Here is a 19,116-nt window from a genome sequence, read left to right as displayed (position 1 = left end):
GATTTCCGTTTGCTTCTATGAAAATCAATCAGAAAATCGCTAAAAAAAAAAAAAAAAAAAAAAAAAAAAAAAAAAAAAAAAAAAAAAACAATCGATCCTCAGATTGGACATGCTGGAAATCGATCTGGCAGGTAAATCTGCCCCAAAAAATTGTATGGTGTGAATCCAGCATCAAAGTGGCCATACATTAGGCAACTTGGCGACCGCTTGACCATACAATTCGATTATTATAATCGAACTGAATGAAAATTTGTACTGGCAAGCACATGCCTGACCAACAAAGCAACCAATTTCGGAACGGAAATTGGTCACACGGTCGATCACGCATGCTGCAAGATGTCGGGCCGAAGTTGGTTGGTCAGGTGTGCGGCGGTACGGCGACGAGGCAACAAAACCCGATTCTCACAAACATACCACAGAGATCACCGGACAGTACTAAAGATGTCACCACCAGTGATACATGCCACAATGTCAATCAGGGTGGGGAAACACTGACTGTATGATTCATAAATATTGAATAAAAATATCCAATTGTATTCATTACGCTATTTTCACGACAGTGCCTCTTTACCCAACTCCTGTCCAACTCAGAAACACACCCTGATGCCTCACGAGAGGCTACTTACCTGCTTATGCACACCTTGATCATATCCTGCGGAGACTACTGCAAGATTCTGCTCTGTGGGCTACTTGCTAACAGACCGCCACCCCTCCAGTCCCTACTGAATCCAGCTTTTGCTCTCCACTCAAGGCTGATACACACAGGGCACCGTTGTTGCTGTTGCTAGCACACAGGAGACTTGTGTGCAACAGCTTGGCGACAGCTCCGCCTGAGCGACAGCTGTCTACACGTCTCTGCCCAACAGGCAGAGATGCGGCGGAAGCTGTCGCCGAAAGTTTCTTCCCCCCCGCCGGAAGCTCCCTTCTGGCTGTGGGTAGCTGTCGCTAGTCCGCACATACACACGCAGAACGCGCGGCTGACTAGCGACGGTTGCTGTGACAGCTGTTGCCAGCGATTAGCCAAGTTAATCGCCTGGGGACAGCTCTGACTAGCGACAGCTCGTGGCGCGCGCCTCATACACGGAGGACCTGTCGCCGCAACATGCGCGTGCCACGTGTGTGGCGACAGTTGTAGCCCGTGTGTATGGGCCGTTATGCCATAGCGCTCAACTATCCTTTGTGCGTGCGGTTTCTATTTTTTCTCTACTAAAAATGTGTTTGACTCTTAAACTTTATTCCCAACCTTCATATGATGTATTGCCAATTTTAGAATGCTAATATAAGGAAAAATTAACCAAGATAGAAAGGACCAGTGTAGATTGAATTACTGTACAAAACATTTTTCTTATGAAAACTTTATGATATGCAAGACTAGGAGTGTGGCAGGGGCGTGGCTTAAGTGTCCCTCTTTCTCATCTCAAAAGCTTGGGAGGTATGCTTATGCTGCCAATCCTCTCACTGGCTGCCTAAAGAATACAGTGCAAACTGCTTCCCCTCTCAAGCAGGGCTGTGGAGTCGGTCCAAAAATCCACCGACTCCGACTCCTCTAATTTGCATATTACAATTTTGTTGATTAACAGTATGTAACGTAAAATTTGTCTCTTAACTGCCAACGCTTAGGAATTTTACAAGACAACTGAAGTGAGAAGGATATGTAGACTACTATATTTATTCCCTTTAGACTAAAACTAGTCCTTGGTAAGAGTACTTGTAAAAGGTACAAACCGGAACAAAGAATATCTATCAGGCCCTAGGCCACTGGTTCCCAACCCGTGTGCCGCGACACATTCATGTGTCACGGCAGCATCGGGTATGTGTCGCCGCTCGCTGTCCCGCTCTGTCTGTCCCTGCATTTCCTAGCTCCGTTTGTAATTAGTCCAGCGCTACAAGAAAATGGCCGCCGATGTCCACAAATGCGGACATCGGCGGCCATTTTCTTGTAGCTATCTAACTACGGACAGAGAGGAGGCGGGGATAAGCAGGGAGGGAAGAGCCTGTTACAGAGAAGAGTGGGCTGCCGGATACTCGCATAGAGGAAGCGGCCGCCAGCTCAGAAGGAAAAACAATCGGCGGCCGCTGGAACGGAGGGAGAAGCACCTAACTGCCTAAACAATACTGGGGCAGCTATACTACCCATACTGGGGCAGCTATACTACCCATACTGGGGCAGCTATACTACCCATACTGGGGCAGCTATACTACCCATACTGGGACAGCTATACTACCCATACTGGGGCAGCTATACTACCCATACTGGGGCAGCTATACTACCCATACTGGGGCAGCTATACTACCCATACTGGGGCAGCTATACTACCCATACTGGGACAGCTATACTACCCATACTGGGGCAGCTATACTACCCATACTGGGGCAGCTATACTACCCATACTGGGGCAGCTATACTACCCATACTGGGGCAGCTATACTACCCATACTGGGACAGCTATACTACCCATACTGGGGCAGCTATACTACCCATACTGGGGCAGCTATACTACCCATACTGGGGAAGCTATACTACCCATACTGGGGCAGCTATACTACCCATACTGGGGCAGTTATGCTACCCATACTGGGGCATCTATACTACCCATACTGGGGCAGCTATACTACCCATACTGGGGCAGCTATACTACCCATACTGGGGCAGCTATACTACCCATACTGGGGCAGCTATACTACCCATACTGGGGCAGCTATACTACCCATACTGGGGCAGCTATACTACCCATACTGGGGCAGCTATACTACCCATACTGGGGCAGCTATACTACCCATACTGGGGCAGCTATACTACCCATACTGGGGCAGCTATACTACCCATACTGGGACAGCTATACTACCCATACTGGGACAGCTATACTACTTATACTGGGGAACTATACTACCTATACTGGGGCAGCTACACTACCTATACTGGATCAGCTATACTACATACTGGGGCTACTATACTACCTATACTAGGGCAGCTATACTACCCATACTGGGGCAGCTATACTACCCATACTGGGGCAGCTATACTACCCATACTGGGGCAGCTATACTACCCATACTGGGACAGCTATACTACCCATACTGGGACAGCTATACTACCCATACTGGGACAGCTATACTACCCATACTGGGACAGCTATACTACCCATACTGGGACAGCTATACTACTTATACTGGGGAACTATACTACCTATACTGGGGCAGCTACACTACCTATACTGGATCAGCTATACTACATACTGGGGCTACTATACTACCCATACTAGGGCAGCTATACTACCCATACTGGGGCAGCTATACTACCCATACTGGGGCAGCTATACTACCCATACTGGGGCAGCTATACTACCCATACTGGGGCAGCTATACTACCCATACTGGGGCAGCTATACTACCCATACTGGGGCAGCTATACTACCCATACTGGGGCAGTTATGCTACCCATACTGGGGCAGCTATGCTACCCATACTGGGGCAGCTATACTACCCATACTGGGGCAGCTATACTACCCATACTGGGGCAGCTATACTACCCATACTGGGGCAGCTATACTACCCATACTGGGGCAGCTATACTACCCATACTGGGGCAGCTATACTACCCATACTGGGGCAGCTATACTACCCATACTGGGGCAGCTATACTACCCATACTGGGGCAGCTATACTACCCATACTGGGGCAGCTATACTACCCATACTGGGGCAGCTATACTACCCATACTGGGGCAGCTATACTACCCATACTGGGGCAGCTATACTACCCATACTGGGGCAGCTATACTACCCATACTGGGGCAGCTATACTACCCATACTGGGGCAGCTATACTACCCATACTGGGGCAGCTATACTACCCATACTGGGGCAGCTATACTACCCATACTGGGGCAGCTATACTACCCATACTGGGGCAGCTATACTACCCATACTGGGGCAGCTATACTACCCATACTGGGGCAGCTATACTACCCATACTGGGGCAGCTATACTACCCATACTGGGGCAGCTATACTACCCATACTGGGGCAGCTATACTACCCATACTGGGGCAGCTATACTACCCATACTGGGACAGCTATACTACCCATACTGGGACAGCTATACTACCCATACTGGGACAGCTATACTACCCATACTGGGACAGCTATACTACCCATACTGGGACAGCTATACTACCCATACTGGGACAGCTATACTACCCATACTGGGACAGCTATACTACCCATACTGGGACAGCTATACTACCCATACTGGGACAGCTATACTACCCATACTGGGACAGCTATACTACCCATACTGGGACAGCTATACTACCCATACTGGGACAGCTATACTACCCATACTGGGACAGCTATACTACCCATACTGGGACAGCTATACTACTTATACTGGGGAACTATACTACCTATGCTGGGGCATCTATACTACCTACACTGGGGCAGATATACTACTTATACTGGGGAAACTATACTAACTACACTGGGGCAGTTATACTAACTACACTGGGGCAGTTATACTACCTATACTGGGGCAGTTATACTACCTATACTGGGGCAGTTATACTACCTATACTGGGGCAGTTATACTACCTATACTGGGGCAGTTATACTACCTATACTGGGGCAGTTATACTACCTATACTGGGGCAGTTATACTACCTATACTGGGGCAGCTATACTACCTATACTGGGGCAGCTATACTACCTATACTGGGGCAGCTATACTACCTATACTGGGGCAGCTATACTACCTATACATATGTGATGTGTCACGGAGATCTGAGCGTTCGGTGTGATGTGTCACAACTTCAAAAAGGTTGGGAACCACTGCCCTAGGCAATGTAACTGTGGGTACATGTAAGAATGATGTGCAGGTACTCTGCAGGGGAATGAGGAGATTCTTCCTCCATTACACATTCTTCATGCACAATTTGAACCAGGTTTTTGGGTGATAAACACCTCTGTGTTCAATGTGCACAGCATTCTCCGTGGATTCCCTGCAGCTCTGTGGGGAGAGCATATGTAGAGTATAGTACTACTGTGTAACAAAAGTAAACCTGAGACAGATGAAATTAAAGTTTTATACATACCTGGGGCTTCCTCCAGCCCCTTCAGGCTAATCAGTCTCTCGCTGTCCTCCTCCGCCACCTGGATCTTCTGCTATGAGTCCAGGTACTTGAGCCAGACTGGTGTAGTGCGCATGCACACACTCCGCCGCCGGGAGCGCACTACACCTGCGCAGCACTATTGTGCAGGTGCAGAACGCTCCTGGCTGTGGAAGCGGCACGTAGCCAGACTGCTCTGACTGGCTGAATTACCGGGACTCATAGCAGAAGTTCCAGGTGGTGAAGGAGGACAGCGAGGGACTGATTAGCCTGAAGGGGGTTGGAAGAAGCCCCAGGTATGTACAACACTTTTCTTTTCATCCATCTCAGGTACCCTTTAATATGTAGTCACCAAAGCAAATTTTAATAACATATCAAATTATTTCATTTCATGAGCAAAGAGCGTGCATACATTTGCATAAACCAGCATCAATGCAGAATTATTTCCATCTCATTGACCATCTCTATTAGTGACATGGCTACACATCAGGCTTTATTCTTACAGTATAGATGTTATTTAGTGTATATAAGAGATTCCTGTGTACGCATCATATATACAATCAGATGTGTATATCTGACTTCAAAAATATGGGGACTGCTTTATTGAAGCAGCACAAGTAACTAATTTTGATTGGTTTATTTCATTTTTGTGGACTGAGCACAGCTATTACTGTATACATACATTATTTTTAATGACTATTATCTGAGAAATAGAACATTTTATCATATTTTCTATTTTAATTACAGTTACAAATTCATTAGGAGTCGGAGTCGGTGCATTTTTCCCCAACTCCGACTCCAGGCACCCAAAATTGCTCCGACTCCACAGCCCTGCTCACAAGCACTCCATAACCTGCCTATGCCATACATGTCCTCCCGTAATTACCATATACCAGCCAAACTGCACTCCTCAATGAAACCATAGCTAGCAGAGCGGCGTCAGATGCTTTTATCAGCGCAAAATCACTTATAACTGCAGTATTGTTAGGTAGCAAGTCAGTTACTTCTCTCTATATGTAATTTCCAAGTGTCCCTGCGTCTGTCCCTGCGCCCGTCCCGGTCTCAGTGCTTTTTTACACTGAGCATGTGCAGGGACAGACGTAGAGACACTGCCAGGAGCCAGAAGGGGCGGACGTGCATGTGCGTGCACATGCGCACGGCGGATTAGTGACAGACCTAGCCCGTTATGGGCTGAGGTCACTAGTACATTTATGTTATACTAATAAAAAGGCCTGTCCCTTAAAAAAACGCGCGCCAGGCCATGACTGCTACCCTCCCCCCCCCCCCCACCTCTGAAACATGCGCACAGACATTACCCGCTCGCCCTTCCCCCACTGCTGTCTATATACGCACACAGGGAGATATTGCTTGCTTGGCAGTTGGAAAAAGCTGTTATTTCCCACGATGCAATGAGGTTCACAGACAGGAACTGTCAGGTCTGGAAGCACAGACACAGGGACACAGGGGTTTTATTCCATAGGATAGCACACCTGAAGCGAGAGGGGATATGGAGGCTGACATAATTAATGCACATTGGCCCAAAGGTTGTGCGTCTCTTTGAAAAAAATTGGTTACTTATAAACTCACTTTTCCACCTGCATATTTAGTCCAACCCCAGGACTCTTTTGTTGGGCTTAAAGGGGAACTGAAGAGAGAGGTATATGGAGGCTGTCATGTTTATTTCCTTTTAGACAATACCAGTTGCCTGACAGCCCTGCTGATCCTCTGCCTCTAATACTATTAGCCATAGCCCCTAAACAAGCATGCAGCAGATCAGGTGTTTCAGTTGTTCAGACTTATAAGTCTGATCTGACAAGACTAGCTGCATGCTGGTTTCTGGTTTTAATCACTTTTTATCACTTTCACAATTAACTACTGCAGAGAAATAGACCAGCAGGGTTGCCAGGCAACTGGTATTGATTAAAAGGAAATAAACATGACAGCCTCCATATACCTCTCTCTTGAGTTCCCCTTTAAAAAGAGACACTGAAGCGGAAAAAAAATTATGATATAATTAATAGGTTGTGTAGTACGGATAATTACTAGAACATTAGTAGCAAAGAAAATATTCTCCTATTTTTATTTTCAGCTCTATAGTGTTTTTTATAACATTGTGTCATTCTCTAATATTTGCAGTTTACACACTACTCAGCATGCTTAGGGCCCGTTTCCACTTGTGCCGCATGCATCAAAGAGACGCGCGGCGGCACATCCGGGTGTGCAGGATCGCAGGCGAATCCCATCAGCCATGTCATGCATGCCTGGCTATGGGATTCGCTGCCTCCCGAGCGAATTCTGCGAGGGGTTCTGGCCGAATCGCTACCGCAATCGATTCGGTCGGCGGCACCATAGTCCCCTATGGCAGAGTTTCCCCGCGCAATTTGCCTGCGGGGAAACTCTGCGGAATCGCTGCGGTTTCCCCATAAGTGGAAACGGGCCCTAAAGGACAACTTTAGTGAGAGGTATAAGGAGGCTGCCATATTTATTTCTTTTTAAACAACGCCAGTTTCCTGGCAGCCCTCCTGATTTATTTAGCTGCAGCGATGTCTGAATCACACCAGAAACAAGTATGTAGCTAATCTTGACAGATCTGACAATAATGTCAGAAACACCTGATATGCTGCATGCTTGTTTAGGGTCTGTGCAGTGGTGTAGCAAATGCTAAATGATTTTACAGAGCAGCCCAGTGAACTATTGACCTTTCCTCTGGAGAGAAAAAGAAAATACAGTGACTGACAGTTGAGATAACAAGCTTCAGAAGACAGAGCTCTCTGTGACTGAGCGTCATGGAGCTCCATGCCTCTTTTGCATAGATAACAACCAGTGTGTCTTAACTCTTCCTGTACTGGAAACAATATTAGACTTATGTCTCTGCTCCCAACGTTTTATTTCTTAGCTGTACTACACATACAAATATCATAATTATTTTTTTCGCTTCAGTGTCTCTAAAGTAATGCTAGGTACACACCATTTAATTTTCTGGCAGATGTACCTGCCAAATTATTTCCGATCTGTCCGATCTGAATATTATGTCCAATCTGAATTTCGATCCATATTTTTTTTTCTGATCGATTTGTCGAATGTTTTTTCAATCTATTTTCATAGAAGTAAACAAAAAATTATCGGAAAAATGGTTGAAAAACCAATCGGAAAAAATGAAAAATAAAATAAAAAAAAACAAAGCAATCGAAATTCAGATCGGACATGTTGGAAATAATCGATCAGGTAAAGCTCCCAGAAAATCGTTTGATCTGTACTTGGCATTAGACTCTATCCCCCATGCCCAACACAAACTTGTTCAGTTCCTGGTCACTGCTGTTAACCACTATGGCGTTCTGATAAGATCGCCAGGGCGGCTGCGGGAGGGTTTTTTTTAAATTAAAAAAAAAACTATTCCATGCAGCCAACTGCAGCCAAAAGAAAGCTCCGGATGCGTTCTTCTGATCGCCTCCGGCGGCCAGAAGTAACACGGAAGGCCGCAGTGAGCGGCCTTCCGTGTTTCGCTTACCTCGTCGCCATGGCGACGAGCGGAGTGACGTCATGGACGTCAGCCGACGTCCTGACGTCAGCCGCCTCCGATCCAGCCCTTAGCGCTGGCCAGAACTGTTTGTTCCGGCTACGCTGGGCTCGGGCGGCTGGGGGGACCCTTTTTCGCCGCTGCACGCGGCGGATCGCCGCGCTGCGGCGGCGATCAGGTAGCACACGCGGCTGGCAAAGTGCCGGCTGCGTGTGCTGCTTTTTATTTCATTAAAATCGGCCCAGCAGGGCCTGAGCGGCAGCCTCCGGCGGTGTTGGACGAGCTGAGCTCGTCCAGACCGCTCAGGTGGTTAAAACCCACATAGCTGCTGATTAGAACTCCCCTTACCTGTCCTTCTCTAAAGTCACAGACAGAATTAACCACATTGTCTTACATGAAAGCATTACGAAAACGCCATTATTTATGACAGGGTGTCGCAATTTCAAAAGGTGTGGGACCCATGGATTGCTCAATCTCTCTCCAGAGGGGTCCGATCGCAAATAGAGCTAACCCTATGATGTATTTCTTACAGCCTACTTCTAATGCTGGATACACACGGTTCGTTCCCGCACTCGATTCCCGTTGATGCGCCGCTCGATTCCCGTCGATTCGTTTATTTCCGACATGTCAGATTCGTGGTTCGATGGATCGTTAGGTCGATTTGCCATACTTTACATGTAAATCGAGCTAAAAATCATCGAAATGCGCTCGGAAATGTTCGGGAATAATCGATTCGTCGGGAATCGAGCGGCGCATTCAATGCGGGAACGAACCGTGTGTATTCAGCATAAGAGTCTCTGAGGGCTGAGTTTGTGGGACCGGGGTCGCCTTGATTAATTTCTACCTTCCCCTTATTATTCTGCATTATACTGAAGACTTTGTGCCCATTAAAATATTTTTGAAACTAAACAATGCACATTGCCTGGCAGCCCTGCTGATCCTCTGCCTTGATTAATACCTTTAGCCATAGACCCTGAACAAGCATATGCAGATCAGAGGTTTCTGACTGAAGTCTGATTGGAATACCCATGCGCTTGTTTCACTTGTGTGATTCAGAACCTAATGTAGCCAAAGAAACTAGCAGAATGACAGTCAACTGGCATTGTTTAAAAGGAAAATATAGCAGCCTCCATATGCCTCTTATTTCTGGTTCCCTTTAAAGTACACCTGAACTGAGAGGGATATGGAGGCTGCCATTTATTTCCTTTTGAATAATGCAGATTTGTCACACTAGGCCCACAGGCCCTGGCCCTATGAATACCTATAGGTCTACTATACAGACTAAAATATAAAAACCGTATGCATCTAAAAACATATATACAAAATAAACATGTTGCCAGTGGGTTCTGGCTACAAACACAGAAAGAGAGGGGTTCTTTGCTGACGTTAACACGGTTGTCTGTTGTACTCCTGACAAAGCCAATCTCGGGTGAAACATGTAGAGGTAGAGACATTGCAGTAAATAGTACAGCCCCGGTTTTGTTCCACTTGTGTTATATGTATAGCAGACTGGGTGAGACACTGCACTCGTTTCATGCAGGTTGTCCTACGGGGATTCCAGTCCATTGCAAATAGCCTCTTCCAGTAGACTTTTCATACAAACCCACACCTGTATTTGGGGTCCTTTAAATTTTGGAGATCAATAGCCGTTACCATAGTGTTACTGACACACAGACTAGTCTGAGGGCGAGCTACACATCACCCTTGCTTACAGACTAACCTGGTGGTGGGGAAATTACCAAAGAACCCATTTCATATTAAGCCTGTGTAGTCACTGGGACATCCACTGCGCCCCGGCGACACGTATCCTCTATGCGTTCCCGTAGTCAGGAGTGTCCTCCAGCGCAGGCGCAGTATGAGAAAATCTCTACTGCGCAGTACATGAACGAGGACGTGCGTGGCCAGGGACGCGCAGGAGCAGTGGACACCCACTGTGGGAAGTGAAAGGGAGCTGCAGCAGGGGAACAAATGATCATTCAGAGACGGCACAGGTCGGTTGCAAGGGCCTGGCAGAAGCCCCTGGTAAGTGAAACTTTTTTGTTTTGTTTTTTTAAAGTCTTCAGTTCCGCTTTAAGACATTACCGCAGTCAAAGATCAGCAGGACTGCTAGGCAACTGGTATTGTTTAAAAGGAAATTAATATGGCAGCCCCCATATCCATCTCAGTTCAAGTATACTTAAAAGTCTCATTACCACTAGGAATCGGAAACAGCCGCAGCTCCCATCCTGCTGGGAAGCTGCAGCCCAAATCGCAGAGCCATACCTTGCAGGACTATCGGGATTTGGCTGTAGGATCATCCAGACCATCTAGGGAGGTAGACAGCGGGGAAAGTATGCAGATTCAGCCCAGTTTTCGGGAGTAATGGAAATAGACCCTAAGAGACACACTCACCGCTCTGCATCCACATCCCCCCCTCTGTAAATCGCTGCACTGGCTCCCTATCCGATTCATGATAAGTTTCAAGATTCTGTGCCTGGCCTACAAATCTGTGCACAAAACCTGCTCTCTGCATCTGCATTGAATGCAAAGTGTGCAGAAAATCTATTTAGGTGCTGCCCACTGAGCTGGTGGTCATTTCAGATGCAGCCTTAGTGGTATGCGCTGGCGTTCTCCTCGCTGTTCAACCAAATGCTGCCAAGGTTTTAAATTTAGGTTAGGTCACTTGCCCGGAGGTCTGCCTCACCGTGGCGCAAGTGTCTAGTATAATATACTTTGCATGCAAACCATATTGGAAGCTAAAGTTCCTCCTAGTTTAATAAATGTTAGCACTTGTCTTGGATGCAGGGCATGCATTTTTCAGTCTGGCAGAGGCGGTGTATGCCTGTGCGATTAACCATTCAATTGCAACATGTGTTTAGGGATGCGCAGCCTTTCCCCCCACCTTTACAAAACCTGCTCTACCTACATCTTGGAGCTTGTTCACAGGTGTATGCCGAGCTGTGCCCTCCAACAACCTTCGCCTAACTGCCCTGCGCATTTCCTACTCCCATGAATGCCTGCACAATGTCTCATGAGTCGCCCCCACTCCTTTCCACCGCCCATCAGACTTGCCCCCTTCAACACATTCAAGCAAGCCATCAAAACCCATCTATTCAAGATGGCTTACCCACCCCCTACCACACAGTAACTTTCTACTGATTACTTATTCTACAGCCCTGCCTAGTGTGTCCATCTCCTCTCCCCTTAAGGTGGCCATACACTTATAGATTTGCAGCAGATTCGACCATCAGATAGATTTCTGCCAGATGCCTGTCAAGTCGAATCTGGCAGGAATCTGATGTGTGCCACAAACTAGGAACAGATTTCCAATAGATTTCAGACTGAAATCTATTGGAAATCAGAATGAAATCTATTGGAAATCGATCTAAATGCATTATTGGGCCATTAGATCCAATGCAACGCTATGGGCGCAGATCGACCTAGATCTTCCATCCTGTCAGATCAAATCCATTGAAATCGATCGAAATCGGGCACAAATCAAACGCTTGATAGAAATCGCTTGAAAGAATCGATTTCTGATCGATCGATTCCATAGAATCCCTGGTCACAGCCACAGCGGTCCGCCACCATTCCCCCCTTCCCTTCCTTATTGTTCCCAGTTTGGCTTTCCCTCGACCAGGCTCTCCCTTCCAGGATCCCCTTTGATAAAAGCCTATTGCTACTGCTAGTCTGCCTGTAATCCAGAAGCTTGCATTAGCCTACCTGGATCCCTTGCCACCTGCCAGTCTCCCTGCAGTCATTTACCTGCCAGCTATCTCTGCCTTTCAGTCTCCCTCCCCAGCCAGGTCCCCAGCTTTACACTACCCACCATTTCTCTGTCTGCTGCACTCCTGAGGATTCCCCTCAGCCTGCCAGTTCCCCTAAGAGGACTCTCCAGTCACCCGCAGCATCCCGGGAAATCCCTCAGCCTGCCAGTTCCCCTCCAGAAATTATCCAGTCACCTGCAGCATCCCAGGGATGTCCCTCAGCCTGCTAGTTCCCCTCCAGTAACCCTCCAGTCTTCCGCAGCTTCCCAGTGTTTCCCTTTGTCTGCGAGCAGCATCTTGGGGTTTCCCCTCAGCCAGCCAGTTCCCCTCCGGGAACTCTCCAGTCCCCTGCAGCTTCCTGGGTATTCCTCCAGCTGCCAGACTACAAGTGACAGCCCATCATGCCTTGCGTGGTGCGCTGGTGAAGACCTGTGCTCACTTAGATAACAGTGATGGGTGCTAAAGAACCCTGACAGGCGCGGGGGTCACCATCACTGCAGGGATCATCAAGAGACTTCTGAAGCACAAGTGTCTTCGAGTGCTTCCAAAGCTGGGCTCTATACTGCGCATGCACATTACACAGCTGCTTGTCTTCGGAAGCACTTACAGCACTGAAAAAAAAAAAAAAAAAAAGTCACCAAAAGAGGACTGGAAAGGCTCTATACAATTCAGAGCCTTCTCTCTCCATAGGTGAGTATCTAACATTTTTGCCCATAGTCACTTTATTATTGCTTTATCCATTTTAGCCGAATGGATGCGACGGTCACGTACATTTGGCTGCTACTGGGCTGCTGCGTGCGCCCGTGTGCTCTCGTGCCGCCTCCCGTTAGCCCGAGACCAATGAATGGGAACAAAGTCCCTGGCAGAAAGACTGACTGCTTATCAGAGGCCGCAGTCTCCCAATACTTTCTGGAAGCAAGAGCGGTCGCTTCCAGGACTAAAAAAAATAAAATGTGACTGTGGCTATCTTGTGGCCAAATAGTAAAACTACATACACATACATTATTTAATAAACACATATTACATTTAAAATTAACCTTTTACCTCCCACACCAAAAATTACCCAAATAAAACTTACAAATGAAAAAAACAAAAACAAAAAACCTTAAGAAGTTACCTAAGGATCTGAACTTTTTTTCAAATGCACGTGAAGGTGTATTACTAATGTTTTTTAAATTATAAGCTTGTAAATAGTGATGGACGCCAAACTGAAAAAACGCACCTTTATTTCCAAATAAAATATTGGCCCCATACATTGTGATAGGGACATAATTTAAATGGTGTAATAACCGGGACAAATGGGCAAATAAAATACATAGGCTTTTATTATGTTAGCATGCATTTTAAATAGAAGCTATAACAAAAAAAAAGTTCCCCTGAGGGGTACTCACCCCGGTAGGGGGAAGCCTGAGGGTCCCAATGAGGCTTCCCCCTCCGCTGTAGCTACAGGCAATCCAGCGCTGGCTCCCCCGAAGTCTCCGGTAATCCTGGCTCGACAAGCCTGACCAGCTACATTTATTTACCTTTCCTGGCTCCAGCGGGGGAGCTGTTGCGGCTCTCAGCACAGAGATAGGCGGAAAAAGACGGTCTCAGTCGGGTCAGCTCTACTACGCAGACGCAAGAGACTTGCGCCTGCGCAGTAGAGCGGCCAGCAGATACTGTGCCTGCGCTGGAGCCGGGAAGGTAAATATTTACATCCCCAAAGCGAGACCTCCGTAGGACACAGGATGGCGGGGGAAGCCTCGATAGGATCCGGAGGCTTCCTCCTACCGAGGTGAGTACCCTCAGGAAAAAAATTTTGTCGTTACAGGTTTTGAATTTTTTCCACTTTTTCTTAATATTCCTGTTAAGAATTATTTTTTTTCTAAATGCATTTTAGCAAAATCTACCACCCAAAGAAAGGCTGATTAGTGGCGGAAAAAACAAGAAATAGATTAGTTCATTGAGAAAATTAGTGATAAAGTTATTAGCGACTGAATGGGAGGTGATAATTGCTCAGATGCATAAGGTGCGTACACACGCACTACTAAATGCAACAACGGGTCCGCCGGACCCTCCCGCTGGGCGGTCTTTAGCCAACAGTATGCGAGTGAGTATGCGCGTGTACGCACTGTCGGCGGACTGATAATGAGCGGATCGTTCAGAAACAGCCTTATCAGTCCACCGACTACTCATACACCCGCGCATACTGTCTGCTAAAGACCGCCCAGCGGGAGGATCCGGCGGACCCATTGTTGCATTTAGTAGTGCGTGTGTACTCACCTATAAGGTGAAAAACGACTGACGGCTGAAATGGTTAACGTAAACCTGAGGTGAAAACAATTATATTTATCCTCCCACTTCTATAAAAAAAAAAAAAAAAAAAGGATTTAGATACCCCATAGTTTTATTTTATATTTAAACATTTATAAAAAGTAGATTGAATGTTTTATGGTCTCTGCTCAGCAGCAGTCTATTAAGGCTGGGTCCACACAACAGAAATGCAACCTTTCACGCTCTGTTATGTGCAGTTTTTTTGTGTGCGTTTTTAGCGAGTTAGCGGTTTTCTCCGCACATGCGTTTTTCTAGCATATTTACGCATTTGAGGTTTGCATATACAAAACGCATTTGTGTTACATTGCATTTTATGCAAATCACTAAGAAGACAACAGGAAGCGTAAATACATCACAAAAAACTTTTTTTTAAAACTCATAAAAAGATGCATGAAAAACACATACAAAACGCAATACATTGTGTTCCCATTGACTTTCATTATGTGCGTTTTTGAACATTATGCAACAAAACCAGCGTTTTTAAAAACGCACGCATACAAAACGCATATGCATTTTTGATATGCCTTTTTGCATGCGGCCCATAGACCTCCATTAGCGGCAAAACCGCAGCGTTTTCCGCAACGCTTGCGTTTCTGCTAAGTGTGCACCTAGCCTTAGTGTTCCAGAGCTAAAATACATGAACCCTTTTCTATCTCTCCCCTCACCTCAGAAGTTGCATTCTGCCAGGAAAACCTTTATGGCTGTAATTTGCTTATCAGTGAGGTTTACTATATTCCTGACAAGACAGAGGTTGTCACTTGCATGCCTGAAAATTAACTCTTTCAGGCAGAAAATGTTGAGAAGAAAAACAGGCTGGTTATTAATATGTTTTGCACTGTATGTACACATGTTTATCTCATCCCGTCACGTTACCCCGAGTGCACTAAGTACACAGGTACCTTAATAAAATGAAAACGGAGGTCTCCATTTGCACCAGAATCTACCCAGAGAGGATAAAAACACACTGCTTGCCAAACAGGGAGGTCACCCTATATAACGAGATGGCATCAGTTTATTCTTGCTTATTCTGCGTGGCACACCCACAAAGTATCATGTTACCACCAGCGGCATATACATATTCCTGCTCCTGCGGGAGGAGCACATGCAGCATAAACATCACACTTTCTTCGTCATCTATGAAGGTATACAAGGGGTTAATCCCGCTATACAGGTTGGGCTCCCCGGGGTGCTCTGCTCCTAATTACGGCAAACATCTGTAATTATTTTGGTGCACTGGCTGCCAGGTCTAGGATTAGCCCTTTTTTACAGCAGCAAATGCTTTGTGGCCAATTATAAGATCGACAAAACTCCAGACAAGATTAATATTTGACCTTTTGAATGTAAATGTCATCTCCATTATGAAAACAATCTCACCCCCGGAGTGCTGTGGCACTGTGGCCCTGAGAGCAATATGTAGTGTGGGAGCTGCTACTCAGCAGTGATTCTGTAAAGGCCACCATACACTTATCAACTGGCAGATATGATCACTGTAGTCGAATCTGGCAGCACGGTGGCGTAGAGGTTAGCACTCTCGCTTTGCAGCGCTGGGTCCCCGGTTCGTATCCCAGCCAGAGCACTATCTTCAGCACGGAGTTTGTATGTTCTCCCCGTGTCTGTGTGGGTTTCCTCTGGTCATGACAGTTTCCTCACACATCGCCAAAACATACAGATAAATTAATTGGCTTCCCCCTTAAATTGCCCCTAGACAATAATACATACGCTAAACGATGCATACATAGACATATGACTATGGCAGTGATTAGATTGTGAGCCCCTCTGAGGAACAGTTATACCGTCAATATACACTGCACAGTGTTGCGCATGATGACGGTGCTATATAACTAGACCGCTCCACCCCAATGGGCGTGGCCACGGCGGCAGCCCCAGGACCGCCTAACGTCAATTGGGGTCAGGTCCTGGAGCCGGCTACTGAAGGAGATCATGCACAGGCTGCGCGCGCATCTCCTGCTTGGGGGGCGGAGCTCCGCCCTGCCTTCAGTCTCCGAGCTATCGCCGCTCGGGAGACTGTTAGACAGCGTGATCACTGTCTATTTACATGTACAGCGCTGCGATCAGCAGCAGGATTTGGGTTTGTCTGGGGGTACCATCAGACCCCACCAACAGATAGCTCTGTTGGTGGGGAGAAAAGGTGAGGGGAATCACTCCTGTGTTGTGCAGCCCTGCAGCTTGGCCTTAAGGCTGCGGTGGCCAATTATGAAAATAACAGCCTGGTTTTTAGAGGGGGTTTACCACTGTGGTCCTCAAGTGGATAAATGCTAAATAATAATAACATGAAAGGCATATCATCACTGCCAAAGCTTGTGAATGAGGACATATTCACAGTGGGACGTTGAGTTTTAATGCGACGTTAAAGTAGCAATGTGTCTGCGTTTAGAGGTAACGCAGTGGAAGCAGCGAGTTACCACAACCCAACATTTTCAACGCGACGATACCATCGCACTGTAAACAGCCCATAGTATTAGCATTGCAGTGCGGTAAGCTGCGTTATAAGACTTTATAACGCAGCTATGCAAAGTGGCACTGTGACTGCGACCACAAGCAAATCTAAAGCCCGAGTGCTACAGCGCTATGGAGGAGGTCAGCGCTATATAAATACTAAATAATAACAATAATAATAATGATAATAATAATACTAATACTAATACTAATACTAATGACCCAAGATGCTTGCCCCATCGTAACTATTGTAGCTAAAAAGTACCGAGTGCTCAGGATGGAAAGATTTTGCATTAAAGGGGGCGGGACTGGTGTACGGTGGTAGGTTTACAACCCATTGCCATTTCTTATCGGGACTGTCACCAACAAGGTGGAGGATGTGCTTTGGGTCATACAGAATATAGGCGCTTTACAAATGTTTTGTTATTGTCTCAACTGAAGTGGGAAGAATATGGAGGCTGCCATATTTATTTCCTTTTAAACAATACCAGTTGCCTGGCTATCCTGCTGATCTATTTGGTTGCAGTAGTGTCTGAATCACACCCGAAACAAGCATGCAGCTAATCTTGTCAGATCTGACAATAATGTCAGAAACACCAGATTGGGCAACATGAAAAATGGTGTTTCAGAGAAAAATTATACTATTTTTTTTCTGGTGAACATATTATTATTATTATATTTCATCATCATCACATTTATAAATAGGCCCATAAGCATTGTTAGTTGCTACTGGCTGAAGTAATGCAAATAATTCATCATAACATGGCATTGCTGCCACCTACAGGTTTTCTAAAGAAATGCAACATCTGTTTACTGTTCCAAAGCGTTACTCAAGCAAGTCATGCATTTTACAAGCTTAAAGGACAACTGTAGTGAGAAGAATATGAAGGCGGCCATATTTAGTTCCTTAAAAACAATGCAGTTGCCTGGCTGTCCTGATTTTTTTGGCAATATTGTGTGAATCATACATTTGAAGCATGGGGCTATTCCATTCAGGGTTTATGGCTAAAAGTACTTCACAGAGGATCTGCAGGACAGCCAGGCAATGTGCATTGTGTCAAATGAAATAAATAGGTCATTCTCAATAGCCTCAGTTCAGGTGTGCTTTAATGAGGAACTGTAGTGAAAGTAACAATGAATAAACTTGCTTATTTTTTACAATATTCATTTACATATTTAGTCAGTGTTTGCCCATTGTAAAATCTTTCCTCTCCCTGATTTACATTCTGACATTTATCACTGGTGGGGACATCTTTCTAAATGGCTCAAAAACGAACCGTGTATTCCCAGTTTAACTCCCCCTCATCTGTGTCTAATCACAATAGTAATTTGATCTATCTCTGCTGTGTCAGCTGGCTGCCTCGGCAGAGCAGCTAATTTGTAAGCCAGGATGTTAACCCATGAAAGCAGGAAGTAGACACTTCAGATTTATTGCAGGATTTCTATCAGTTGTAACAAAAAAAAAATTTACGTTTATTATGCTGTTGCTTATCTTCTAGAACAGAGAGAAAGTTCTGACTTGAGGTCTGCTTTAAGGCTGCTTTCACAGTGGGACGTTACAGGCGCACGTTAGTGCAGCCTGTAACGCAGCCCACCGCACAGTAATGAAAAATCAATGGGCTGTTAATAGTGCCCACGTTGCGTTACATTGTAACGCAGGACATCAGTTGAATGTGCTGCACGCTACGGCGTTATGCGCAGCTAAGCCGTGTTAGACTGTGCGCACATGCTCAGTCGTGTTGGAGGAGGAGGTCTTTCCTCCTCCTCCTCGGCCAGGCACATGGCTAATTAATATTCACTGCACTCTGTGACGTGTAGTGTTTACTTCCTGGAGCTGCCGCTCTGTGCGGCGATTGGCTGGCGAGACCACGTGATGCCACATGCGTCCAAGAGTGCGCATCACGGCATCACTGACGCCAGAGTGAGCTGCACAACGTGGCTCACTCTGACGTCCACATCTAAGAGTACCAGGCGTTGCGTT

At 46.2% G+C, this 19,116-nt stretch overlaps 1 protein-coding gene across 4 annotated transcripts in view; it reads right to left on the bottom strand.

Annotated features, from left to right (window-relative positions):
* OSBPL9 (oxysterol binding protein like 9) overlaps positions 1-19,116 on the bottom strand; it is a 214,765-nt gene that overhangs the window by 154,432 nt on the left and 41,217 nt on the right. The window lies entirely within an intron of this gene.

Source organism: Hyperolius riggenbachi, chromosome 6, assembly GCF_040937935.1.
Source record: "Hyperolius riggenbachi isolate aHypRig1 chromosome 6, aHypRig1.pri, whole genome shotgun sequence".
NCBI classification, from domain to species: domain Eukaryota; kingdom Metazoa; phylum Chordata; class Amphibia; order Anura; family Hyperoliidae; genus Hyperolius; species Hyperolius riggenbachi.
This window is presented reverse-complemented; position numbering and strand designations above follow the sequence as displayed.